General features: G+C 40.7%; 1 non-coding gene and 1 pseudogene across 1 annotated transcript; one reads left to right on the forward strand and one right to left on the reverse strand.

Moving 5' to 3' along the window:
• Positions 1-4,744: 4,744 nt before the first annotated feature.
• Positions 4,745-5,428, forward strand: LOC136148631 (acyl-protein thioesterase 2 pseudogene; annotated as a pseudogene).
• Positions 5,429-27,343: 21,915 nt separating this feature from the next.
• On the reverse strand, positions 27,344-27,415 carry TRNAE-UUC (transfer RNA glutamic acid (anticodon UUC)). The gene has a single exon. It is a non-coding gene; the product is annotated as a tRNA-Glu (tRNA).

Consider the following 27,415-nt stretch of genomic DNA (forward strand, 5'->3'; position numbering starts at 1 on the left):
GTATTTCTTAAATAATAAGACTTGAAAGTCAAAATGACTCCTTCATCCATGGGACTCCTTCATCTGTCCTGTAGGACACATGTCATGTCAGCAGGCATGAAAACAACACTAATATAGTTGTACACCTGGATCAGAGCTGTTGGGTGCTCAGGTACATTGTCCACGAGCAACAATATTTTGAAAGTAATCTGTTTTCTGAGCAGTAGGTCTCCACAGTGGGCTTAAAACATTTAGTCAACCATCTTGTAAACAGATGGGCTGCCAACCAGGCTTTCTTTTTCCATTTATAGAGCACAGGCAGAGTAGAGTTTGCATAATTCTTAAGAGCCCTAGGATCTTCTACATGGTATATGAGCATTGGCTTTAACTTCAAGTTACCAGCCACATTAGCTCCTACTAAAGAGTCATTCTCTCCTTTAAAGCTTTGAAGCCAGCCATTGACTTCTGCTCATTAGCTGTATAAGTCTAGATGGCATTTTCCATTGTAAGGCTGTTTCATCTACCTTGAAACTATGTTGTTTAGAGTAACCACCTTCATCTTAGCTAGATCTGGGTAACTTGCTACAGCTTCTATATCAGCACTTACTGCTTCACTTTGTACTTTTATGAGATTACTTCTTTCCTTAAACCTCATGAATCAACCTCTGCTAGCTTCAAATTTTTCTATTGTAACTTTCTCACCTCAGCTTTCATGGAATTGAAGAGAGTTGGGGCCTTGCTCTGGATTAGCCTCTGGTTTTAAAGGAATATTGTGGCTGGTTTGATCTTCCTTCCAGACCACTCAAACTTTGTCCATATCAGCAAAAAGGCTGCTTCACTTTATCATGTGTGTATTCACTAGCATAGCACTTTTAATTTCCTTCAAGAACTTCTTCGCATTCACAACTTGGCTAACTACTTTGCTTGAGAGTCCTACCTTTTGGCCTACCTTGGCTTTTTACATGCCTTCCTCATTGAGCTTAGTCATTTCTAATTTTTTATTTAAAGAGATACACAGTTCTTTCTTTCACTTGAATAGTTCAAGGCCACTGTAGGGTTATTAATTGGTCTAATTTGAACAGTGTTTTGTCTCAGGAAGTAGGGAGGCCCAAGGAGAGAGAGAAGAGAGGACAGTGAAGTAGTCAGAACACACACAACATTTACCAACTGTTTGCCATCCTATATGGGGATGTGGTTTGTGGTGCCCCAAAACAATTATAGCAGTAACATCAAAGATCACTGATCACAGATCATCATAACAAATACAAAAATTAAAAAATTCAAAATATTGTGAGAATTACCAACACACAACACAGAGACACAAAGGGAGCAAATTTTATTGGAAAAGTGGTACCCATAGACGTGTTCAATGCAGAGTTTCCACAAACCTTCCATTTGTAAAAACTGCATTATCTACAAAGCACAATAAGACAAGGTATGTGCTTTTAAATATTTTTAAAATATAAAGAGGGGTGATTTAAAAATCTTTTTTCTCCTAAGTTTGTTGACATCACTTCTGGTTAATAAGGAAAGCGGCAGGTCCATTTCTGACAGCATATGACAGTACCATGTGCCTGTCAATCAACTGCTATAGTGTATAAGCCAGAGGTTTAATGGAAGAAGGTGTATTGTTTTACATTGTAAACCCCAGAAAAAATTATGTGGAGTAAGAGGTCTATCTTATATCTAGCCATTAAATACTATATAATTTCTAGTGTATTGGAGTGCATCTGATTTATTAAATCAATCTATGGAGAAGAACTATTAATTCACTCATTCAAGCTTTATTGAAATATCCTAGAAAATGGCACTCTGGTGTGAACTATACAAACAAAGTGTTCTATTTGGTGGAGAAATTGTCCCTGACAAAAGCAGAAACAAATACTGCTTTTTTAAAAATACATGTACATATTTGATCTATGACTCATCATAAGTTTCTACCAAAAAAAAATGCTTGGGGATCTTCAGCAAGTTAATTTTAACTGAAAGACTTTTGTTTATATATTTTTCAAGTGCTCACTCCCACTGTGGAAAACTGGCATTGCCTGCTAAAGTTGAACATATGCTTACCCTGTGACCCAGCAATTCCTCCTCCCCTAAGTCTGCATGTATATATAGATCAAAATACATGTTAAGAGAAGCATTATTTGTAATTATCAAAATCATATTACTAAAGATAAAAGGTAAAGGTCAGGATTTATAGGTTTAATAACCATAGAACAAGCCATATATTTCAGGTAGAGGCCAGGTAAGATGCTTCTAGGCCTCAGGTGGAGCCAGAAATAAAAGGTAGAAGAAAACTTTTAGGCCCATGAAGTCCCTGTGGTGGGAAAATGTGGTCAAAACCGACCAGGAGAAGACAGAAGTTCTGCTAGTAGTGAGCTTGTGATGGGTGAACCTGAAAAGGGTTGAGATTTGTACCAGAGTCAACACAGACATCCGCTGTGGTAAAAGGGGAGGAATTTAGGGAGATATTAACTAGCACCATGTTAGGGTCCCAGTCTAAGTACACCTCTTCCATAATGATCATAAAGTACTTGTAATTTCACAGGATATCATGAATCACTAAGGAGTACTGCATTCCTCCACCCTCAGGCATAAACTTAAAAGATCCTCTCATTGAGAGAGACATCAGATATTCTACTGCTACTTTTATAGTCTCTGATTATAATAGAAATTAAAGGACTCTGCATCTTAGAAATGAGATGTGTGTATTAATTTGGAAGAGACCACAAAATGTTGCTTTAACAGTCCCTGGTTTTCACAGCATTGTTGCTGTTCAGTCACTAAGTCGTGTCCGACTCTTTGCCAGTCTGTGGGCTGCAGCACACCAGGCTTCTCTGTCCTCCACTATCTCCCAGAGCTTGCTCAAACTCATGTTGATTGAGTTGGTGATGCTATCTAACCATCTCAACCTCAGGCCCCTTTCTCCTTTTGCCTTCCATCTTTCCCAGCACCAGGGTCTTTCCCAATGAGTCAGCTCTTCACATCAGGTGGCCAAGGTGTTGGATATTCAGCTTCAGCATCAGTTCTTCCAATGAATATTCAGGGTTGATTTCCTTTAGGATTGACTCGTTTGATCTCCTTGAAGTCTAAGAAACTCTCAAGAGTCTTCTCTGGCCCCATAATTCAGAAGAATCAATTCTTCAGTGCTCAGCCTTCTTTATGCTCCAACTCTCACATCTGTACATGACTACTGGAAAAACCATAGCTTTGACTATATGGACCTTCATTGGCAAAGTGATGTCTCTGCTTTTCAACATATTGTCTAGGTTTGTTTTAACTTTTCTTCAGGAGCAATTGTTTTTTAATTTCATGGCTGCAATCACTGTCCACAGTGATTCTGGAGCCCAAGAAAATAAAATCTGTCACTGCTTCCACCTTTTCCCCTTCTATTTGCGATGAAGTGATGGGACTGGATGCCATGATCTTAGCTTTTTGAATGCTGAGTTTCAAGCCAGCTTTTTCACTCTCCTCTTTCACCCTTATCAAGAGGTTCTTTAGTTCCTCTTCACTTTCTTCCATTAGAGCAGTATTGTCTGCATATCTGAGGTTGTTGATATTTTTCCTGGCAATCTTAATTCCAGCTTGTGATCTGGCATTTCATATGATGAACTCTGCATAGATGTTAAATAAGTAGGGTGACAATATACAGCCTTGTCATACTCCTTTCCCAATTTGGAACCAGTCAGTTGTTCCACCTCTGGTTCTAATTGTTGCTTCTTGACCTACATACAGGTTTCTCAGGAAACAGGTAAGGTAGTCTAGTACTCCCATCTCTGTAAGAATTTTCCACAGTTTGCTGTGAACCACACAGTCAAAGGCTTTCACATAGTCAATGAAGCAGAAATAGATGTTTTTCCGGAGAAATGCATGTTAGCAATTTTATCTCCAGTTCCTCTGCCTTTTCTAAATTCAGCTGGTACATCTGGAAGTTCTCAGTTCACATACTGCTGAAGCTGAGCTTAAAGGATTTTGAGCATAACTTAGTGAGGATGTGAAATGAGCGCAACGTACAGCAGTTTGAACATTCTTTGGCATTGCTCTTCTTTGTAATTGGAATGAAAACTGACTTTTCCAGTCCTGTGATCACTGATGAGTTTTCTAAATCTGCACGTATTGAATGCAGCACTTTAACAGCATCATCCTTTAGGATTTTAAATACCTCAGCTGGAATTCTATCACTTCTACTAGCATTACCAATCTTTTAAAAACTCATTCCTCTAATAAATTCTCTCTCAGAAAGGTGGTTTGCTTCATCTCTCCAGCAATAGCACTTTCAGTATCACAAAGATCCAGTAGTCATAGGCTTTTTTCTGCAGAACAAAATTCTGCCTTATAAGGTATTTTCATATTCTATAGTTTCCCTCTATTTTATCAAATTCACTGAATTTAAAATATTAAATTTTAATATTTCTGTTCCTCTGAACCTGACTGCTCCTAATCTTTCTTTTATGCTCAAATATTTCCAGCAAGAAATTCTGTCTGATCAATGAGTTCAGTTTTTGGCTTGAAGTTTTATATTTTCTAGGGACTTTGCACAGTCTACAATGATCAAGTATCCTGTTCCACCTTCCTTAAGTGCTCTTCCAATCATGCATAACTGATGTCTCATAATGCAGATAAAGTTGTAAATGGTTTCTTTCCTTAAACTAATGTTTAAATAGCTTGGGTCCTGGCGGGGTCGGTCAAGGAGGGAAGAGCGTGTGTCTGTGCTGGAGAAAGAGGAAAATCTCCCTAGAGGTCTTGAAACCCCCAAGGAATGGAGGCCCCAGCTGTGGAGCCCTGCAGTATATGTGTGTTAACACCATGTCTGTGCACCTGCTCACCAACGCTGCCACTGTGTCTGGAGCTGAGCAGGAAACAGCTGCGGTTATTTTTTTACATGGACTTGGAGACACAGGGCAGAGCTGGGCTGATGCCCTCTCCACCATCCAGCTCCCTCACATCAAGTACATCTGTCCCCATGCACTCCTGGTTTGACCTGATGGGGCTGAATCCAGACATGTCAGAGGATGAGGCTGGCATCAAGAAAGCAGCAGAGAACATCAAGGCCTTGATTGAGCATGAGATGAAGAATGGGACCCCTGCCAATCAGATCATCCTGGGAGGCTTTTCACAGGGTGGAGCTTTGTCCCTCTACGAAGCCCTTACCTGCCCCCACCCTCTGGCTGGCACTGTGGCATTGAGCTGTTGGCTACCTCTGCATCAGGCCTTCCCCCAGGCAGCCAATGGCAGTGCCAAGGACCTGACCATCCTTCAGTGCCATGGGGAGCTGGACCCCATGGTTCCTGGACAGTTTGGGGCCCTGACAGCTGAGCAGCTCTGGTTCATTGTCACACCTGCCAGGGTCCAGTTCAAGATGTACCCAGGTGTCATGCACAGCTCCTGTCCCCAGGAGATGGCAGCTGTGAAGGAGTTTCTCGAGAAGCTGCTGCCTCCTGTCTAACCACAGTTGCTTTCCCCCAAACAGTCCCCCTGCTAACAGGGGACTCAGCATGCATGGCAACATCTTGGATCTGAGCCAGTCAAGCCCCTTTCTACCCTTCTGGACCCATCCTTTTCCCACAGGCCTCGGGGCAGACAGGTCAAAGCCTGGCCAGGCCCTCCTTCCTGGCTTCAGCCCCCTGCCTGTCTGAAGCAGGGGGTGGGCTGCTTTCTTATCCCATTTCCCTGGAGGTGGGGCCCTCCCTGAGACAGCAGTATTGGAGGGGCTGTAGGCAGCAGGAGAAAGGGGCCCAGCCACTGACCCACTCACTCAGGAGCTCACTCACTAGCCCCTCTTTGGGCCCTCTCTGGTGACCTCAGGGTTTGGCCCATGGGGCCCTCCCAGGCCCCACCTCCTACCTCCTGCAACTGATTCTGCCCAGATAATCGTGTCTCCTGCCTCCACTCCAGCAGCTTCTCAATCAGGAATGTGTCCATGCCCGACCTCTGACTGCTGTGGGCTCCCTGCCCTGCACAGGAGTGTGGGTGAGGAGGACGAGTCTTTCCAGGAAGCCTCCCCTCAGCTGTTCTGATGTGGAGGCTGGGCCCTGCCTCGCCATTATCCTCTGCTCCCACAGGCCTGGAGCCTGCAGGGCTGGACTCAGGCTCAAGGTCTCCCCCAGCTGCTCCATCCCATGTTGTCCCCACTCTAGATCTGGGGGAGCTGGGGAGGAGTCTTCTGTCTCCATGTAGTTTGGGGTGTTTTTCTCATTGTGTCCTGGATTCCAATAAAATTAAAGAAATTGCTTCAACTCTCAAGAAAAAAAAAAAAACTTGAAAAAAAAAAGACTTGGGTCTTTGTCACATTCATTCTCTGTTATGATAAGTTGTAAAATATGACCACAGATTTCTCCGATGCGTCTATGCAATGACTACTCTTCCTTCCATCAAGAGGTTATCTATTTCCCCACTCTTTGCATCTGGACTGTTATTGTAACTTGATTTAATCTGCAGAATGTAGCAAAAATGATGTCCTGTGACTTCCAAAACCAGACCTTAAGAGACATTGCAGCTTCCGCTTTCACCTTGTTATGATGCTACCCTGAGGCCATCAAAAAAGGAAGCCAGTCTAACCTTCTAGAGAATAATGGTCACTTGGGAAAGAAACTAAGCTCCCAATGGACACCACCAGATGTCAGACATGTGAATGAAGCTACCTTGATCTTCCAGCCCAACCATCTTTCAGTTCAACCATCTTTCAGCTGAATGTTTCTGTAGCAGTGAACTCAGGTAAAACCAGCACATAAACTGTCCACCCATCCAGAGTATCATTTAAAAATAATAACAAATCATTGCTGCTTTAAGCTACTAACTTTCAGAGTTATTTATTATGTCACAATAGATAATTAATAGTATATATTTTTTCTTCCACTTTCTCATCTTGGTGATCCTCTGCCCCTCCATTATTTAATTCAGAAAATACAATTTATTTTCTTTTTTTGGCTTCAGTTTCAGAACTGATCTGCACATGATTGATCTGTGCAAAACAATTATTCAAAACTTTAGCATCGTCACTTTTATGATCAAGAGATCCTTTCCTTTCTTTTGGAGACCTCTGATGTACTTTCAGTTTTTCCTGTTTTGCTCATTTCAATTTATTCTTCCTGTCACATGACAGAATACACTTAACTTTCTCTTTAAGTAGTTTTCCTTCATTAAGAGATATCTTATCTCCTCTAAAAGTAGCTTGTGCTTAGTCATATCTGACTCTGTCACCCCAGGAACCGTAGCCCACCAGGCTCCTCTGGCCATGGGATTCCCCAGGCAAGAAAACTGGAGTGGGTTGCCATTTCCTTCTCCAGGGGATTTTTCCAACCCAGGCATTGAAACCACATCTCCTGTGTCTCTTGCACTGCACCCACATCTCCTGTGTCTCTTGCATTGCAGGCAGATTCTTTACTGCTGAGCCACCATGGAAGTTCTCCTCTAAAAGGCATACTAAATTCTTCCTCAGCATTTTTCTATAAATTTAAAATTTTCATAAGATTTCTTTATATTTTTGTCTTAGTTTACACTATAACAAGCATATTGTTTATTGGATTTAGATTACTTGCTAAATGTTTCCTGATTTTATCTAGCCCCTTCATCAGAGAGATTCATTCCTATTTTGTTGGCTGTCCTCTTCAAGTGAGTCTTTAGCTTCTGAGGCTATCAATGTTCCAGTATCTTTTCAGAAGCTTCCAGTTTTTTCCTTTCAAGTAAGTGTATCCTTCTCAGTAATTCGTGTTTAGTTACTTGGTATATTCTGTTCCTTTTTGGAAATAGCACAGCATCCCAGGACACCCCCTATAAATTCTGCAGGTCATTGTCTAATTTACTATAGCAGCACAGGTCCTGGTCTAGGTTCCCTAGGGCGCCTGCCTAAATCCTTCCAGAAAATAAAGGCCCTATTTCTAAGCTGTGATTTTTTGGAGCAGTGGTTCTCAAAATTTGTTCCAGGAATTGGCAAGGTTAAAATTGTTTTCATTATAATACAGAAATTTTATTGGCCTTTTCTGCTGTCATTCACAGTGGAGTTTTCTGAGGCTACAACTAGGAGTGATTTCATCACTCCTCTGAAGGCTAATGAAAAGGCAAATATATTATTGTATTTCAATATTTTTGTTTTAAAACCCGATGTAATATCAATAAATGTCAGTGGGTGACCCACAAAGACAATTTTCAAGAGTATTAAGGGGGTCGTAGGACCAAAACATTTAAGAACAGTATGAGAGAACATACCGTAAAGAAAGGCTGAATTTTCCTTAACTGTCAGTTCTTGGGATACTCCTTTGACAAGTCCCTCCTTGGGACACCCTTTCCTTCCTTAGGGCATTTGATCCAGCAGAAGGGTACCAAACTGCTGCTGCAACTGCTCCCAAACATTAATGTACAGAGGAAAATTCTACTTGAACCCACAATATTTCCACTGTTATACTGGCATAGGCCTATTTGTCAATGGCTTGTGAGCTAATTCTTATTAAAGAAATACCACAGTTACAGAAGAGGCTAACAGTTTACTTCCATTTTCCCACACTCCTATTCATATTTGCCATATCTTTTGCCAAATATTCTCCATTTACCTGTTGCTTGGTGGAACTTAAACTCCTACTACTTTTTTAAGGAGGTCACGTGTGAACTAGATTCTGGGTTTTTCCAGGTTTGGAAATAAGTTTTTCCAAAGACTGTCCATAATGAGACTGCAGAAGTCAGCCTACCTCCTCACCCTGCCCTGTTCCACCCCTCCTCTTAGAGGTGACTTTTTTTTTTTTTAACATGATCAGACTTGGAAAGGACTTCACATCACTGAGTCTTTTAGCTACTAGTTCCACTCCCGCAATTTAAAAAAAAAAAAAAAGATTAGCTGCAGATTCTATATAGAAGGCAGAAAATTTTCTATTTTCCCTTGTTCTAACTTCCTGTAATTTAACAACAGCAAACAAAAGAACAAAATAAAATAACCATGAGACTAAAGGTGCAAACTCCAGGTAATCCTTGTAGTTCAGTAACTCAGTGAATGGATATTCATTGAGTGCCACTTTATACCCTGAAATGTCAGAGATGCTGGTGATAGTTGTGTTCAAGGTAGATATGGCTTTGCCTATATAAAGTGCCTCAGTGATGCCTTTGAGAAGGCCAGAGTCCCCACTGATGACAAAAATCATTTCTGTTGACCTAATTTCATTAGCTATACTTAAGAGGATTAATTATCCAGCAGCTGTACTGTTTAGTCTTCTTGATCCTTTGTTATTTTTCATATCGGGAAGTCTTTTGTCAGCACCATGTTTTCCACAAGAATATATTTTTATGAAATCTATATCTAACGTTTGATGCTATTTCAGCTTCGTTTTCCTTTGTTTATACCTAGACTTTGCATAAACTATTGGAGAACATCACACAGGCTCAAACTGAGGGACATTCTATAAAACCAAATGGGGTTAATTGCCTCCTAAAGCAACAAAGACAAAATACTTCATAGGATTTAAATCAGTCTCACAATATTATATTCCCAATGCCTAGGATGCAATCTAAAATTACGTCACAAACGATGACATGAAAATCTCAGTTTACATGGGAATAGACAATGAACACAAGTCAAAACAGAGATCATACAGATGTTGAAATTGTCTGATAAAAAATCTAAAGCAGCTATTAATAAATAGCTCCAAGTAGAGGCAAATACTCTTGAAATGACTGGAAAGATAGAAACTCTTAGCAAAGAAATACAAGATATAAAGAAAACCCAAAGAGAAGTTTTAGGGTGGGGAAGTTAGGAAGAGGGTGAGGCAGTTGGTAAGATGTTGGTCAAAGGGCATAAATGTGTAGGTAGAAGATGGATAAATTCTGGGAACTGAATACACAGCATTGTGACTATAGTTAACAATACTGTATTATACACTTGAAAGTTTCTAAGAACTAGATCTTAGGTGTTCTCACCAGAAAAAAGAAATGAATATCATGTGGCATTATGGAGGTATTAGCTAATGGTACAATGGTAATCATATTGCAATATATAAGTGGATCAAATCTATACCTTAAACTAATACAATGTTATATGTCAATTATAACTCAATGGAAAAAAAAAAGAAAAAAGTGAAGAGGACACTTTTAGATGCTCTTTTTATCAGGTTCTCTTGGGGAGCAGTTATTTCCCAGAGAACAATAGTCCAAATATTCAAACAAAAAGAATTGAACTGGAGAAAAAGGAACACAAAAAATAAAATTAAAAAACAAAAAGAAACAAACAGAATTGTAATTTATCAAAAGGATGAAGCTAAAGGCTTCTTAGAATGTATAATCTGAAGTATAAGTGAAACATTTTCCCCTAAAGTTTAAATTGCCCTTATGGGATGCATATATACAAACATCTTAGAAGGGAGATTTAAACTTTGAGAAGAAACATATCCCAGTAGACTTCTCAAAAGAACTGAAAATTTAAATAACTAAAGGGAACCTGGGATAGATTCTTCACTACATTTGGTGTTTTGTTTAAGTACATGTGCATAACTTCATAGCTAAAACCAGCTGTGACTGGCAAACAACTGCCCATCAGCCCAGCTGGGTAGTGAAGATGACTGCAAAATCTAGGGAAAAAGAATAATTAGCATTTCCAACCCAGTTACTAATATAAAAGAAAAAAATTCTAGAAGATAGTATCTTTCTTTAAATAAATTAGGCAAAAGTAGGGTTCTTTTTTTTCAATTTAGAACTGAAAATATAACAACAACAACACAAAAAAAATGCTTTACAGAAGAATGTAACAACACAAAAAAATGCTTTACAGAAGAATATAAAAGAAAAAAATTCTAGAAGATAGTATCTTTCTTTAAATAAATTAGGCAAAAGTAGGGTTCTTTTTTTTAAATTTAGAACTGAAAATATAACAACAACAACACAAATAAATGCTTTACAGAAGAATGTACAGAAGAGTCATGAACTTGAGGACAGATCGATGGATACGATCTAAGTAGAACAACAGAGAAAAAAAAAGATTCGCCCCCTACCAAAAATGAACAGAACCTCATGCATCTGTGAACAACACATAAGGGCTAACATTCATGTCACTGGAGTTTCAGAAGGAGAGGAAAGAGTGCATTATTGTATGTGTGTGCACATACACACACACACGTATATATTTGAAAAATGGCTAAAAATTTACCAAATTTGGCAAGAAAAAATAAGCTACAGTTTTAAGAAGGTCAGCAAACATGAAATAGGAACACAAATGAACTTGAATCAAAATACATTACAATCAAATTGCTGAAAACTAAAGTAAAGTAAAAAGTAAAGACAAACACAATCTTGGAAATAGCCAGAGAATAGCAATGTATTTGAATAACAGATTCAAATGACTGTGGAGGCAGAAGGAAGGATAACATTTTAAAGTGCCAAATAAAAAGAGATGTCAACTCAGAATTTCAAAATTCTATATCCAGTAAAAACATCCTTCAGAAATGGAGATGAAATAAAGACATGTGCAGATAAAAGGAAACTTAAGAGAATTTTTTTTGAAAAAAAAAATCTGCTCTAAAAAATTGCTAAAGAACATTCAGATGTGAGGGAAGTAATATCAGATGGATATAAACAACATAATTCTAAATAATTCATAGGTCAAAAAGGAAATCTCAAATTAGAAAAGATTTTTAATTTGAATGAAAATGAAATCTGAATAAAACTGGGAAGGAAACACTTTAAACTGAATGAAAATGAAAATATATTACAAAATTAGTGAAATTCAGCTACAGTAATGTGTAGGGGGAATTTTATAGCATTAAATATTAGAAAAGAAGAAAGCTTACATGTCAACAATGTAAGACTCAAGAAACTTAAAGGAACTAGAAAAAGAACAAAATAAAGCCAAAGCAATCAGAAGAAATAATAACAGCAGAGATAAAATTGAAAACAAAATAAAACGGAAAATTAATGAAACTAAAAGGTGGTAGGTCTTTGGAAAGAGTAAAAATAATAATAATAAATATCTAGCAAGATTGAAAAGAAAAAGAAGGAATTCCCTGTCAGTCCAATGGTTACGACTCTGAGCTTCCACTGCAGGGGCCCTGGCTTTCATCCCTGGTCAGTGAATTAAGATCCCTCATATGGCACAGTTCGGCCAAGAAAGAGAGAGAGAAGACATATCAATTACCAATATCAGAAATGAAACAGGGGATTAATACTACATCGTGTATTAATACCACCATAGATACACTATTTCCAGCATCTATCAAAGTATAAAAGGCAGAATGGAGATGAAAGAGCGTGAACTTTGGAGCTGACAGACATGGGTACAAATCCAGGTGCCTTTACTAACCAGCTGTGCTAGAAAGTCAATTCCTTCATCTTTTATATACAAAATGAGGTTGGTAAATGTGATTGTTTTAGTCACTAAGTCGTGTCTGACTCTGCGACCCTATGGACTACAGCCTGTCAGCCTCCTCTGTCCATGGGTTTTCTAGGCAAGAATACTGGAGTGGGTTGCCATTTCCTTCTCTTCCCCACCCAGGATCGAACCAGTGTCTCCTGCATCAGTTCTTTACTACCGAGCCACCTGGGAAGCCTGTAATATTTTAACTCAAAGGGCAAAAGATAAGATTTAAATGAGATTAAAGTAGGTTCCATAGCTCAGTCGGTAAAGAATCTGCCTGCAGTGCAGGAGACCAGAGTTTGATTCCTGGGTCAGATTCCTGGGAAGATCCCCTGGAGAAAGAAATGGCAACCCACTCCACTATTCTTGCCTGGAGAATTCCATGGACAGAGGAGCCTGGCAGACTACAGTCCATGGGGTCGCAAGAGTCGAACATGACTTAGCGACTAATACCACCAAAGTAGGTTAAGAGCCCAGCACAGAGATTGTGCCCAACAAATGACTTTCTTACTCTCTCCTATCAGGAATGACAGTTACCAACAATAAGGATAAACAAGGAGAATATGTTTCTTTGTTTTTATTGCCAATTATATAAATTCATTAGTAGATAGTTCTTATATTTAAAGGTTTCCAGTACCACCTTAGCCTTCTGAGCAAAAGCTCTGTTTTACATATCAATATCTTTTAATCTATCTAGCATTTATCTATCTCTTTACCTCTCTATGTATCTAGCTATGATTAAAACCAAATGGGAAATCAAATTTAATGCTACTTTTGATCATTCTGCTTGATAATTTAAAATTTCAACTTAGTGTCCATTGAGGGACACCTTAGTGGTAATCATAGCATTAATGTGCCCAATAATGTGTAATTTTACAAAGTCCACACTAGATGGCAGATTTTAGACAGGATTTTTAGGTCACTAATTATTAAGCTTCTACAGTCTTTAGCTGTCCTTGATACACTTCTGATTTCCCCTTTGTGGGTGACAGTTCAGTTATATTGGCAGTTGAGATATTTGGGAACCTTGTTGCCAGGTAGACAAATTAGAAAAGGTAAGCAAAAGGAGCGAACAAATACCAATCACTAAAACCCAAACATCTAGATCCACTATTACAATATTTATAACTTTTTGTTTTATTCTATTTTGCCATACTTCATAGCTTACAGGATCTTAGTTCCCTGACCCATACCCTCTGCAGTGGAAGCTCAGTGTCTTAACTACTGGATCGCCAAGGAAGTCCCAATATGCATGATTTAATTTCATATAACTCTTTACCCTGTTAGACTTTAAAAAAAAAAAAAATACCCATTTTTCAGGAGAGTTAAAGAGTCTTGAGGAGGATAAGTAACCAAGGCAAGATTCCAGACAGGAAGCAGGTAAAATCTAGGACTGAATCCATGTCTGTTTGCCTCTAAAGACAGCATGTGGGAGAAAGTAGAATCTGTTACTATTTTTATTTTTGAAAGTGATTTATTTCCCTTTTAAGAAATAGAAACTTTATGTTTCTGGACTGCAGGATAGAAGAACTGTAAGAGATTGGAAAGCAGAAAACAGACATTCAGGTACAGCATCAACACAGACATAGAAGCTGAAGGGAGAGAAATGGTGGGCTCTCAGGCTGACTGGAATGGGGCTACCTGTAGACTGATCTTAAGTTCTCAGACCTAAAAATGTTTTTAAAAGATAGGAAAGGCATTTAAATCTGCACAGGGACCCAACCTGTTTCAACACATCTGCAGGAGATTATTTCTAGGATCTCCCTCTCTGACCTTGGTGCCCTGCTTCTCCTGAGCCTCTGTTCTGGATTTCCCTGCTTCCTCTACTTTATGATACATCCACTCCACTCAGAGGTGAATGTACCAGCTCCTCAGAACACTGTTACTAATGCCTATCATTTATTTTCAGCACATAGTTTTTGAGCCCCTACTATAGGCCTGCCCTAGGCCATAATTGCCAATATAAATCAAAAAGAGGCCCTGCTTCATAGCTATGCCTCTAATTCCCTGTCAAATTATGAGCTCCATTAAAGTTCATTTTGTAATTTCCTATAGTAGACCAGACTGGTTAAGGGAATGACTTGATGTCAGACAGACCTGAGTTCTAGTCCCAGTTCTGCCATTATGAGTCATGAAAATGTGATCATCCAGAGCTTCTGTAAGCCTCAGTTTCCTTCTTCATCAACTGGAGATAATGATAATATAAGTATTATGGGAAATATGGATTGGTTGCTACATCTAATTTTCCTTAATAAGGAAAAAGTTTTAAATGTGTAGTATTTTTCTTCATTATCAATAAAAGGAGTTAGAAATTAACTTTAAAGAAATGAGGAAATGACAAAGAAATTAACTGAAAAGTCATAGTCAGATATGCACTCACTGCATCCTTCAGAACAGGGGCGAGTTAGGTTCCACCTATTTTCACGAGTTTAATCGAATACCAGACCTATTTGGGGGTGGAAGAGAAAAGGCAAATTTTTAAAAGAAATATATGTTGTTAAATGAAGCATTTGTAATTCCTATAGAGCACCAGGTGGGGACCATGTTTTCTAGACTAGACCCAGGAAATAGAATGTGGAATCAGTCTGTCCTCCCCCCACCCCGAAAGCTGTTCACTTATTAATGAATTTAAAAAATAACAACCAAAAAACAAGATTAAAAAAAAACAAAAATTTCACACACTGCCAAAAATGAAAAATAAAACACTAAGATGTAGCAGATTACTCTCCAGACAGAAACCAGTGGTTCTGGACTCAACAGTTCAAGCCTAGAATTAATGTCTGTTACAGAATCATCATGAGCACAATTTACTTCCAAACACAAAAATTTTGTAATGATAAAAAAAACACTAGTTCTTATCACTTTTCTAACATAGTTATTCAAGTTTAAATAATATTTAAGCTGAATTGGGTGGAGAAGAGGGAGAGGAATCCACATGTATGGACCAAGGGTGGGTGCAGAGCCTTTGTCCTTGCTGCCATGCAAGGCTGAGACATTTAGCTGGTAAAGAAACAGTCCTTTTTAGGTCAGACAGTTTATTATTTCCATAGCCAGCAACAACAGCAAGATCCACAAAGGTGCCAGCTCCCTGTGTCCTTTGCCCCACCAGACAGCACTAAAGCAAAAGAGGTCCAATAACAATTCAACATGGGTGATAAGGAGCTCTGGTTCTGAGTAACCAGTTTTATACTAAGCAATTTTGAGTATTTCATGCTAAGCAATTTTATACAATGGAGCTGTACCCTCAAGTGTGGGGAAGAGGGGAGTTTCAAGGAAGAAGCCCTTACATCTTACCTGAACCTGGGAGGTAGTAAGAAAATGTCTCGTAACCCTCCAGGAGGGATAATAAAGAGGGTGAAAAATGACCTTGTAGCAGCTGCTTCCAAGCCTCCCATTCTCTCACATTTTGAGAGGAGTATGGGGCATTTTACCAAGACTTAGATCTCCTGAAGTTAAGTCTTGTCCATGAGGCCTATATGGATATTTGCAAGTACATCTGCACAGAGCAGTTTCCCTGCAACTTCACCCCCTAACTTTCACATCACCAGTCAAGAACTCTCTTTAGAAACAGAGGCCACCCAATCATATATCCTAATTATACAAATCCTTTTAATCTGTCCTAGGCAACAGAGATACTACAATCAGTTAAACTTGGAGCAGTTGCTATACTCTGTGAATAGGACTGTGAATAAGTAAAAGGAAAGTGGATTGGGTTCCAGAAAGTTGATCTTGTTCTATTGTCTGGAGTGGTAGCTGTTAACTCCTGGAGTCAGCAGCTGCTGGGAAGTTATATGAGAGTTCTTAGATTAAGATTCCCTTTCAGTCAATGGTCAAGTTGGAGGTGTCAGTCTGCACTAAAAATTGGCCAGATGCTGCTCTGCAGGCTGGAGCTGAGAGAAATGAATGGGCCCTCCCCAGTTCCATCCCTCCCCACCAAGTAAGGTTGTCCTGTGATTGCTATCAGTCCCTGTAGAAACCATGTCACCCTTTTACCAGTCCTCCCCATATCTTACTCACACCACACACCCAGACTAGTTCCAAGGTGGCTCAGTAGAGTCTTCCTTGTACAACTTCTACCACCTAGAAAATCTACCATCCTCTGATAAATGGACAACACTAGGAGCACTTTAGAGTTGTCATCCCAGATCCATGATCATTGTCATCATTATCTGTAATGGCCCAAATCTAGCAAGCCTAGCTGGGCAGCAAAAGAACATCAAGTTAGACTCTCCCACCTCCTGGCTTATTTCTGATACTCACAAATTCCAGTGGCCCACATTCCCAGAGGGTAGATATGGAAGGAAAAGAGGGAATGACTTAATTACACAGTCTATTTGCCAAGACCAGCCTGGCCCAGTGCCCTAGACTATGTCCCAAGTTTCCTTTGCTACTTGACTGTGTTGTTAGCAGTTTGGGTATGTGTGCCAGGCTTCCTTGGTCTCAGATGCTGGAATCACTGGAGCTTATTTTTAGGCCCAGTTCTGACTTGTAGATGAATTGCTATGCCCCGCACAGTAGTGCATTTGGGTGGCCCTGGTCCTTACCAGGTCAAATCAGCTTGTTTCCATTGATGCTCATCCTCCAAAAGTCCTTTTCCACAGGCATTCATATGGATCACAAACAGAGGGCATGAGTCTTCTGCAATCTTATGCCATGTTTGGCCCCTCCGAGCTAAGACTTGATTATCCAATTTTCCTGTTGCCAGGTACCAGATTACACTGCTGGCCTATAGCCCAATGCCACGAGTCAATGAAAATGTAACAAGGCATATTTTGGGAGGCATTTTTAGATCCCTCCTTACAATTATGCCCAATGAGCAGAGTTCCCTTTTCCATGCATAGTTTTACACAGTTTTCTTTAGAGCCGCACAGCTGTGCCATTCCATTACACTCCTGTATAGGGGGCCCCAAGACCACACCCGGGGTTCAATGATTCACTAGGCAGACTAACATTCAGCACACAGTTGTACTAACAGCTAAGATTTATTACAGTGAAAGGATATAAAACTAAGTCAGCAAATGGAAAAAGTGCATGGTGCAAAGCCTAGAGAAAACCAGACACAAGCTTCCAAGAGTCGCATAGTTCAGTTCAGTTCAGTTGCTCAGTTGGGTCCGACTCTTTGCGACCCCATGAATCACAGCATGCCAGGCCTCCCTGTCCATCACCAACTCCCAGAGTTTACACAAACTCATGTCCATTGAGTCGGTGAAGCCATCCAGCCATCTCATCCTCTGTCATCCCCTTCTCCTCTTGCCCCCAATCGCCCCCAGCATCAGGGTCTTTTCCGATGAGTCGATTCTTCGCATGAGGTGGCCAAAGTATTGGAGTTTCAGCTTCAGCATCAGTCCTTCCAATGAACACCCAGGACTGATCTCCTTGCAGTCCAAGGGACTGGTTGGATCTCCTTGCAGTCCAAGGGACGCACTTAATTTCCCATCGACAGGTTGTGCCAACATAGGTGAAATATTGTCTACTGAAGAAGCTTGTTAGAGATGGTGTCCAAGGCTGTTATTGGGAGCTGGTCATGTAGGCACCTTCTGCCTAACACATACCAAAATTCCAGACTCCCAGAAGGAAAGCAGGTATTCAGCATAAACCACACTGGTTTATAAACAGTTTAAGTACAATGAACCTCTCTTATCAGTTCTGCAAATGGTGGGAATCCTCCCCAAAACACATCCTCATAGGCAGGACTTTCCAAGGATACGCCAGCTCTTGGCCCTTGGCCAAGGCATCTTTATAGTAAAATTATCAGTAGGACCTCCTGCAACAGGGTGAGGACAATCTGCCTTACTGAGTTACGCCCTTAGGGGTCCTTTACTTAGCCAGTTAAAACAAGTCCCATTAGCTACACAGACCTACATTAAAAAGTCAAATGACTTCATCCTTAAGTTTCTAATTAACCTTTTTTTTTTTTTTTTTTTTGCCTAGTGTAAGACAGCAAAACAGGCACAGCCAGTAAGTTGAAGCTGACCTGGAATCCTTCCATGCTGAGGGAGTGTGACAGTCAGGACACACAGACAAGCACAACCCCAGAGATCGCACGTAGTAACCAGAGAAACAAGGAGTTCACAAACATTTGGGCATGCCGAGCAAGACATACATTAATTAGGCAGCACAGGTTGTCAGGGCCCCCATGTGGCCTCGTACTGTAAGACCTCCCACTCTGGGTTCTCAGTTCAAATGATACAGTTCAGTCCTTGGTTTCAGAGGGACGGCCTGAGGCAGTCAGTTCCAGTTTTACTTGTCTATAACATCAGTTCAACAGCTTCACAAGTGTGGACAACATCTATAGGTGTTCTGCAGGAAAGTGCTAGTGTTGGGGTCACCGCCTGCATCTCATGTTCAATGCCTAGGCTCAGCAACCAGTTTAATTCAGAGTTCATATTTGAAAAGGCACATAATTATTCCTTTAGGAAGAGGGCAAGACTTCTAGGAACAGTTCTGAAAAGCAAAGATCATTAATACCCTTCCCTCTCCCCTGTTCCCAGGGCCTGGGCTTTTACTTTTCCCTCCATCATTACAAAATCAATTGTGTCCTATTCAGCAAGAGTAACAACATTTTTTCAGTTCTACTCTCAGCTAGACCATTTGTCTGGAACAGTTGTATGCAAGAGGTATAGAAGCATTTTCACAGAAAACATTTTTGTATAACTTAACCAGAAAGGCACAACATATTCCAAATTGGTCAGACTGAAACCCTGAATTTTTAAAAAATAATCGTAATGGGCTTCCCTGGTGGCTCAGTCGGTAAAGAATCTGCCTGCGATGCTGGAGACCCTGGTTCAATTCCCGGGTCAGGAAGATCCGCTGGTGAACAGATAGGCTACCCATTCCAGTACTCTTGGGCTTCCCTTGTGGCTCGGCTGGTAAAGAATATGAATACAGGAGACCTGGGTTTGATCCCTGGGTTGGGAAGATCCCCTGGAGAAAGGAAAGGCTACCCACTCCAGTATTCTGGCCTGGAGAATTCCATGGACTGTTTAGTCCATGAGTTTACAAAGAGCTGGACACAACTGAGTGACTTTCACATTTCTTTTGTCCTAATCATTTATCCAGGGAGCAGTCTAGAAAAGGTCAGTCCCTTTCTGGGGACAGCTGCTTTTAATAATCAAGCTGCCTTTCTCCTTACCAGGAGAAAGGTGAGGAAAGTAGAGTCAGGCTATCAGTCTGCCATTGCAAACTGCAACTAATTTAGAAAGCTGAACACAAGTCAACAGCAGTGAGACAGCCTGAAATGGAGTCCACAGTCTGACCTTTAGTAGTGGGTGGAGGTATCACACTCCCTATGATGTGCCCCTCCTCAACTTATAGCTTTCACAGGAATCATGTTAAGAATGCATTGAGTCTCTGTATCAGAAATATAGAGCTGATCAGCAGCTCAATTTCAGATGGCCCCATCAGAAATATGCCCTTTTCTGTGGATACCAATGGCCTAGCAAGCATCCATGATGTTTCCACAGTTTAGTCTACAGAGAAGTGTCCTAAATGTGTAACTATTCCAGAATCTGAGTTTTCTTTTCTGAGCAGAACTTTGTCAGCTTTTAGTTTGTCACAGTTACTGAGGGTCAAATAGCCCAGACCAGGGTTCAGCTTAGAGTCAGGTGTAGGCAATTAAGCATCAGGATTCTAAAAAAAGCCAGCAGCTTTTCTTTATCAGCATATTCAAAGCCCAGATACTTCAAGACCAGATAGCCTGTTCCAAGTCCAACTGACAAGTGAGGCTTCTGACACCCTTTTTATCTTGTCATCCTTAGAGTCCAAAAAGACCCATCCAAAAATGCCCATCAGGCTGGAAAATCATCAGCCTTAATGGGTCAGACATCTGATTTTACAAAAACTTATTAGCAACTCAAATCCACTCTGTAAAACTCCAAAAGTATATTTCAATCTGAAGAGTGCCTCTCTTTTCATGTTGTTTCCTTTTTTCCAGAAGTTACAGTAAGCAAAATGGATAACAAATATCATTAGTTACAGAGACTTATTTTATTTTCAATACTCAAAGGGAAAAAAAATTCAATCCACTTACCAGTGGCAAAAGGCAATTATTTATTTGTGTGTCCCACTAACACTTTTTCTTTGCAGCTTTCCCTGACTGGGATGATCCATCTAGCATTTGTGAAATTACAAGCATATAACATGCATGTGTGCTAAGTCGCTTCAGTCATGTCCGACTCTGTGACCCTATGGACTGGGTCCACAGAGTCTGCCAGGCTCCTCTGTCCATGGAATTTTCTGGAATTAGTTGCTGTTTCCTTCTCCAGGGGAACTTCCCAAGCCAGGGATCAAACCCACGTCTCTTATGTCTTCTGCATAGGCTGGGGGGTTCTTTACCACTAGCGCCACCTGGGAAGCCCCAAGCATGTAAACATAATTTTTTCCATCAATTTTTATCCTACATCCAGATGCAGTAGCCACAAAATATAAAGCGATTTAAACAGCCCCCACCCACCTTTAAATGGACGTTTACTCAACGCTCTAGCAATAAATTTAACATTTACAGGGTTAACATTTGCACTACCAAGGAAGACTCTCAGCTAGAATTGGACAGGGAAGGAAGGACAGGACTACTGTAACAGTGATGGTAACTAGGCTGAAGAAACGGCTGGAGTGGTTTTGTCCCTTTTCCCTCTCTGGTTCACTTTGCTCTAGCCATGGGAACTGAGCTAACATTTGTTCTTTCTACTTGGAAAAAAGAGCCATATGAACTTGTAATATTTCTGGGTCATCCAAACTCACCTTAGGGAATTTGGGGGCCCTGTCTCCTCCCACATGAAGGGAAGAACAAAATACAAAAATGCATCACCTTTCCCCACTGCTGCCCTTTCCCATTTTTTAATACAGGCTGCACTTTCTCCCCTCACTTTAGCCAGCACAACCCAAAATATCCAGGAACTTCAGCAAGCCAACTCTCCTAGAGTTGGATCTATCATCTTCAAATTCCATAGGTAACTTCTAGCTCTCAAAAAATACTGCTGCTTCATCCCATGCATGACCCAAGAGACAGCCTAGTACTAAAGCTGTATTATCCCTCACTCTTTCACCTTTATTTTTCTCAAATAGTTTTTGCCACACTTCAGAGAGTCAGAGTTGGGCTAGCAAATCCTATTTCTGACACCAGCTGACTTAGGGGTCTTGAGACAACTCTCCTCTAAGGTTTGATGACTTAATTGGGAGGAATGACAATGTTCAGCATATAGTTGTACTCACAGTTAAGATTTATTACTGTGAAATTATACAAAACAAAGTCAGCAGACAGAAAAGGCACATGGAGCAAGAATATTAGAGTCCAAGTCTTTACTGGGCAGGGAAGGGGGGGGTGGCCACTGGTCCTTAGGCATCTTCTACCTAACACATACCCAAATTCCAGACTCCCAGGAGGAAAGCAGGTATTCAGCATAATCCACACTGGTTGTACAAAGATTTTAGGTACAGTGAGCCAGGTTTCCCTGTGCTAACTGTGCTAACACCTTTATTTCTGTGGATGGTGGGAACCCTCCCCAAATCACATCTCAGACACCAGCAAAAGGCCAACCTTGTCAGCAGGACTTCCTAAGGATAAGCAGGCTCAGATCTGCTATGTTAATTCTTTCCTACACAACCCCACTGACCTTTAACTTAGCTGGCATATCCACGAGGCTTAGGCATCCTTAGGAGATGTAGTGTACCCAGGCACCCAAGAAGCCTAAGGTGACAGCACATCCCCCGCATCTGAGATAGCCACATCTTCACAGTAACTACCTGCCTACAAGATTCCATTAATGCCCAGTGTGATAGGTTGAATAACAGCCCCAGGTCCTAATCCCTGGAATTTGTGAATGTTAATTTATGTGGTAAAAGGGATTTTGCTGATGTGATTAGGTTAGGGATCATGAGATGAGGATTACCCATCTGGACCTAAATGTAATGAGAGGTATCCTATTAGAACGAGCCTCAAGGGAGATGTGACTAGACAAGGAAGCAGGAGAGGTAATGATGGAAGCAAGAGGCTGAAATGATTGAGGAAGGGGTCATGAGCCAAGGACTAGGGAAACCTGCCAGAAAATGAAAAACACAAGGAACCTGATCCTTCCTTAGACCCTCTAGAGGGAGGGCAACTGTGCTAACACCTTTATTTCAGTCTACTGAAACCCATTTTGGACTTCTAGCTTTCAGAACTGTAAGACAAGATTGGTTTTTGTTTTTTTTTTTTGACAAGATTGTTTTAAGTCACTAAGTTTGTGATATTTTGTTACAGCAGTAATAGAAAAGAATACACCAAGTCATGTTTCTTTTCTGGAAATACCATTTCCATTTAATAATGCATGCTTGCTGGACAATACCCACTTTGTTGGCATTTTTAAATTTTTGACCTATTCCAGAATGGGCATGTCAGAGAATAACATATCATGTTATTGCTTAGTTGGCTTCTAAGTGTCCACCAGCACTCAATAACAGGCTGGTAATTGTCCCTCAAATAGAGTATACCGGGCAGTGGTGTTAGGAAAATGCTGTGTCCAAAACCCCAGTGGGTACCATTGCCTAGTGCACAGATAGAGTCTAGTAACTGTCAAGCACCAATACCTGAAGCTCAAAAAGCTCATTAGAACCAGTTGAAACAGGAGAGCAGGCTATATAGCCTATCAGATGGCTTTCTTATATATCCTCTTACTACCACTTCCTTTGTATAGTTACCTGTTCATCCCTTCCCCTTCATTTGCCTGTACAGCTCTACCAGTTTCACATAACTGGGCTGAAAGAGCCAGGTGGGTTCCTAGTTGTAGTCATCCCACTAGTACTGTTTAATTTGTGGCATTTCCTCACTGCGAACATTCCTAACAATCAAGAGAAGTGTATGTTCGCAACACATCTATCTGTTCCCACATTACATTCAGGGGTATCAGATACAACCACTTGGGTGTGTTAGCTTTCCATTGAATAAAAGATAATACAGATAAGTTTCAAGGGCCTCTTTTACCATAGATAAGCAGGTCAACTCTTGACAGGAGTTACACATCTGAGAGGACATGGTAGTTTTATAAGAAACATAGTCCTTTACTTGGTAAAGGCATTATTTTTTCTATGAATGCTGGAGGACTTCAGTGTGGTAAATTCATTTTCATTGTCCCCAAACTTTTTTTTTCCAAGAAGGCTCTAAATTTTGTCAATGTTTATATTAGTCACACCTGCTGGCAAACATATGCTAACACTGCAATAAAGACATCAAATCAGAAACTTTTGATTTGTCAACCAGCAGACACAATTTACACAGGGAACACTTTGGGCATCAAAAAAAAAACTTTTTTCTAACACTTTATAAGCATTCATATCACAAAAAGTAGCATATCATTTAGATTATACATTTTTACAATGGTAACATTAACTAGGCTCAGAGCCTTCACTCATTGGTTTGGCCCAAACTCCATTCAGACACTGTTTAGAGAAACAAAGATTGAGAAGTTGAACACAGATACTTCAGGGATTACAACAGCTGCCCAGAGACCAAGTCATTTCTTCAGGGGGTTCAGGGCAGAGCAGAGGAAGTCAACTGTAGCAGGATGGAAGTTCCTTAAAGCTGTAGAGGTCAAGGTAAGAGGGAGGGAGGGAGAGGTCAGAGGGTATGATGGGAGCAGCTCCACACAGAAAGCATAGGTTTGTACTTACTTTCAGATTTATGAAGCTGTCTGGTCAATTTCAACAAACAGCTAAGACACCATTCAGGAAACTGGCTTCAATCATACCTCTATAAGCCTCCAAATATTCACTAGTAAGAATAATATGCTATCAGATCCCAAGGAGTTTTCTCAGATCACTTAAGCCAACCCATACAGTCTGTTTTCAAGTATGACAATAGGAAGAACCTTACTTCTCTTTCTTGTCCACCACTAGGCAAGAACATGCACTACCAGATCCTAGACAGTCTTATTATAGCCCTTAACCTGTCCCATGTACTCCATCCATCTTTCTTCCAAAAAGACCTCCTAATCTTACCACCCCCAGAATGAATGCCAAGTAACGCTGACAGAGTAACAAGGTGGGAGGTCATTAGGGAACTGCCATGGAGCAGTTCCCCCTACAACTACAAAAATTGATTTTAATTTGATTTAAACATTGCTTTTATTCTGATGACACCACCAATAATGCAGAAAGAGCTCCGGAGGTATGTTCGAAGCGGCACTCACCTATGGCTTTTCTTCGGTTCCACAGTTTCTGAGGCAGTCAACAGTGCTTTGTCAAATGCATCATTTAGGTTTTTCTGTGTGAATGCGATGTATTTGACAGCCTTCAGGTCACAGAATGGCATTTCAGCTGTCTGAGGAGTGAGACGTTTCTGTGTTTTTGAAAAGTTTCTCGATAATAGGGGGTAACCCATTTCTGAGATCAATTTTGTTTCCAACAAACAAAGAGTCTTCAAACAATGGTGAATTATCTCACGTATCCACTTTTCTTTCACATTTTCAAATAAAGGCTGAAGACCACTGAAAAATACTAGAAATATATGTTCGTGGATAACTGAGGTGTTCTGCCAAATATTTTTTGCCCTGCAGGATCAAAAAGTCCATAAGTGTATAGCTTTCACTAGTAACTGTGACTGCATAGTTATCAGAAACCACAGCACATACATTAATACTTGTTGTATGGCATACCAAGACCAACAATACCATCACTCACAACACAAATTGTCTGCATTGCTGAAGTATTTTTTACTTCACTTGAAATATTCCAAATATAATTTTGAGTTTAGCTTTTTCACCTGATTTGAAGGACCAACCTGTTTTTATCAGCCTGAAGGGTGCCCAATAAAAAAGGGAGTGTAAGGGGTTTACGCTTTAGTTGAGGAGGTGGGCCAAACTGACCAGCTGATGGTGGTAAGATCACATGCGGGAAGCACTGCAGAAAAAGTCTTAGCAGTAGTAGCAAAGTTCAGCTGGCAGCTCACTCCACCAAAATGACAGTCCCAACAGGAGTGAAAGACAGTGGTGGAATCTGCCCTACTGACCCGTTTTCCCTAGCTCCAAAAGGGAGCACCTTCTGGTGCCTCCAGAGGCCTGCGTGAAAGAAGCAGAGTACATGTGATTCCACCACCGTGACAGCAATTCTCTGGGCGAACAAATCATGACCCCAGCTAAGAAAGTGGGGGGACCATTGCACAGGCAATGAAGGTGTCGACCGCCAGACCGCACGCAGTCAGTTACAGAAACACTCCCCAGGGGCCCAGCGTTCTGTGCGTCACGTGACGTGTACACGAAAGGTGCAGAAAGGTGAATCACTTAACCGTCAACCGCCGCACAGAGCGGCCTTACCCCGACACTTGGCGCCACGTGAATCTCCATGGCCTAGAGTGGTCCAGTCACGTTCCTCCGTCCAATTCCCTCCTTCCCGCTTCACTGAAACAAGCACTCCCTTGGCCTAATTTCCGGCACCCAGAGGCCCGGGAGGCCCTGACCAGGTGAATTGCAGAGAAGGGAGGGACAGACATGAAGGGAGCTGTGGGAGGCGCCTCCCGTGGGGCTGGACCTGACGCGTCCTCGGAGCTACCTGGACCCAGAGAAGTGACGTGTGACGTCAGAGGCGCGACGTCAGAGCCCGCGATGTGTGCAGTGCTCCCCCATCTCTTCTGGACTTGAGGAGCCCTACTGACTCCTTTGCGCCAGGAGATGATCTTCATTAACTCCATACATACTAATACATTAAAGACCCAGTGCATTTAAATTCTAAATGCCCTCAAGAATCACCATTGAAATTCAACATATCATGATACTTTTTGTTATTTCCAAGAAAACAGAATTCTGTGAGGCTCTTTAATTGGTGTGGTAAAAATCTGTAAGGAAACTCCTTGTAGTCCAGTTTACCATTAGCGCCTATATTCTTGGAATATGATTTATTGAGGTTAACATTACAATATTTTCAATCTATGTCATGACAGATTAAGCACCTAGCTCCAAAAATTCTGTGACTTTTAGTTCCAGTATCTTCCTGGTGTTTTCCAGCTATACTTCAAAGTCCTATTTTTCCCCTAGTTTTATTGAGACATAGTTAACATATAACATTGTATTGGTTGAAGGTGTACAACACAATATTTTGATGTATATATAGTGAAATTATTACCTCACTCATTTTTATGTTATTTTATGTTATACATTTTTGCCAAGATGGTTTTTAATAATCCTTCAAAATAAGTTTGTCCATTTCTGTTAATTTCCAGGAGTAAATGCTCAGAAATAACTGCTACACTGAAGCCATTCAGAAAAGTATTTTGTATAACCCAAAATTTATTGAGGTAAAGTGCTAAGAATAATATCTTAAATGCATTTATTTGGGCCAATGAAAGTTATATGAAACTCAAGTTTTTTGGTTTGTTTCATGTTCATCTAACTAGTGTCTTTCTCAGATAGGTGAAGGAAAGTCCAATAAAAAATCTGCAGAGCTCTATTTGAACATGATCCAAATTATCCCCTAAACATTGCTGCCACTTTTACTTTAAACTTCCATGTGTTTTTCTTTGTGATTTCTGGGTGATGATATATCAAACTATATGTTTAGGGCTTCTCTGGTGGCTCAGTGGATTAAAAATCTGCCTGCCAATGCAAGAAACATGGGTTCAATCCCTGATCTGGAAAGACCCCACATGCCATGGAGCAACTTAGCCCATGGACCACATCTACTGAGCCTGTGCTCTGGAGCCCAGGAACTGCAAATACTGAGCCCCCACTCGGTAACTACTGAAGCCAAGAGCCTAGAGCCTGTGCTCCACAAGAAAAGCCACTGCAGTGAGAAGCCTGTGCACCACAACTAGAGGGTAGCCCCCACTCGCCACAACTAGAAAAAGCCTGCAAGCAGTAAGGAAGACCTAGCACAGCCAAAAATAGATAAATAAAACTATACATATTTTAAAAACTGTATACTGGAAATTTAGATTTATTAAAATTACCCATGAGTGAATGAATCTGTTTGGTGAATGATGTCAACTTTTGAAAAGCACACTTTTAATATAAAAGAGTTTCATTTCATTTGTTTGTTTGTTTTGGCTGCACCTCAAGGCATTCAGGATCTTAGTTCCCTGGCCAGGGATTGAACTGGGCCCTCGGCAGTGAAAGTGCGGAGTCCTAACCACTGGACCACCAGGGA

This window comes from Muntiacus reevesi, chromosome 17 (genome assembly GCF_963930625.1).
Source record: "Muntiacus reevesi chromosome 17, mMunRee1.1, whole genome shotgun sequence".
In the NCBI taxonomy this organism is placed as follows: domain Eukaryota; kingdom Metazoa; phylum Chordata; class Mammalia; order Artiodactyla; family Cervidae; genus Muntiacus; species Muntiacus reevesi.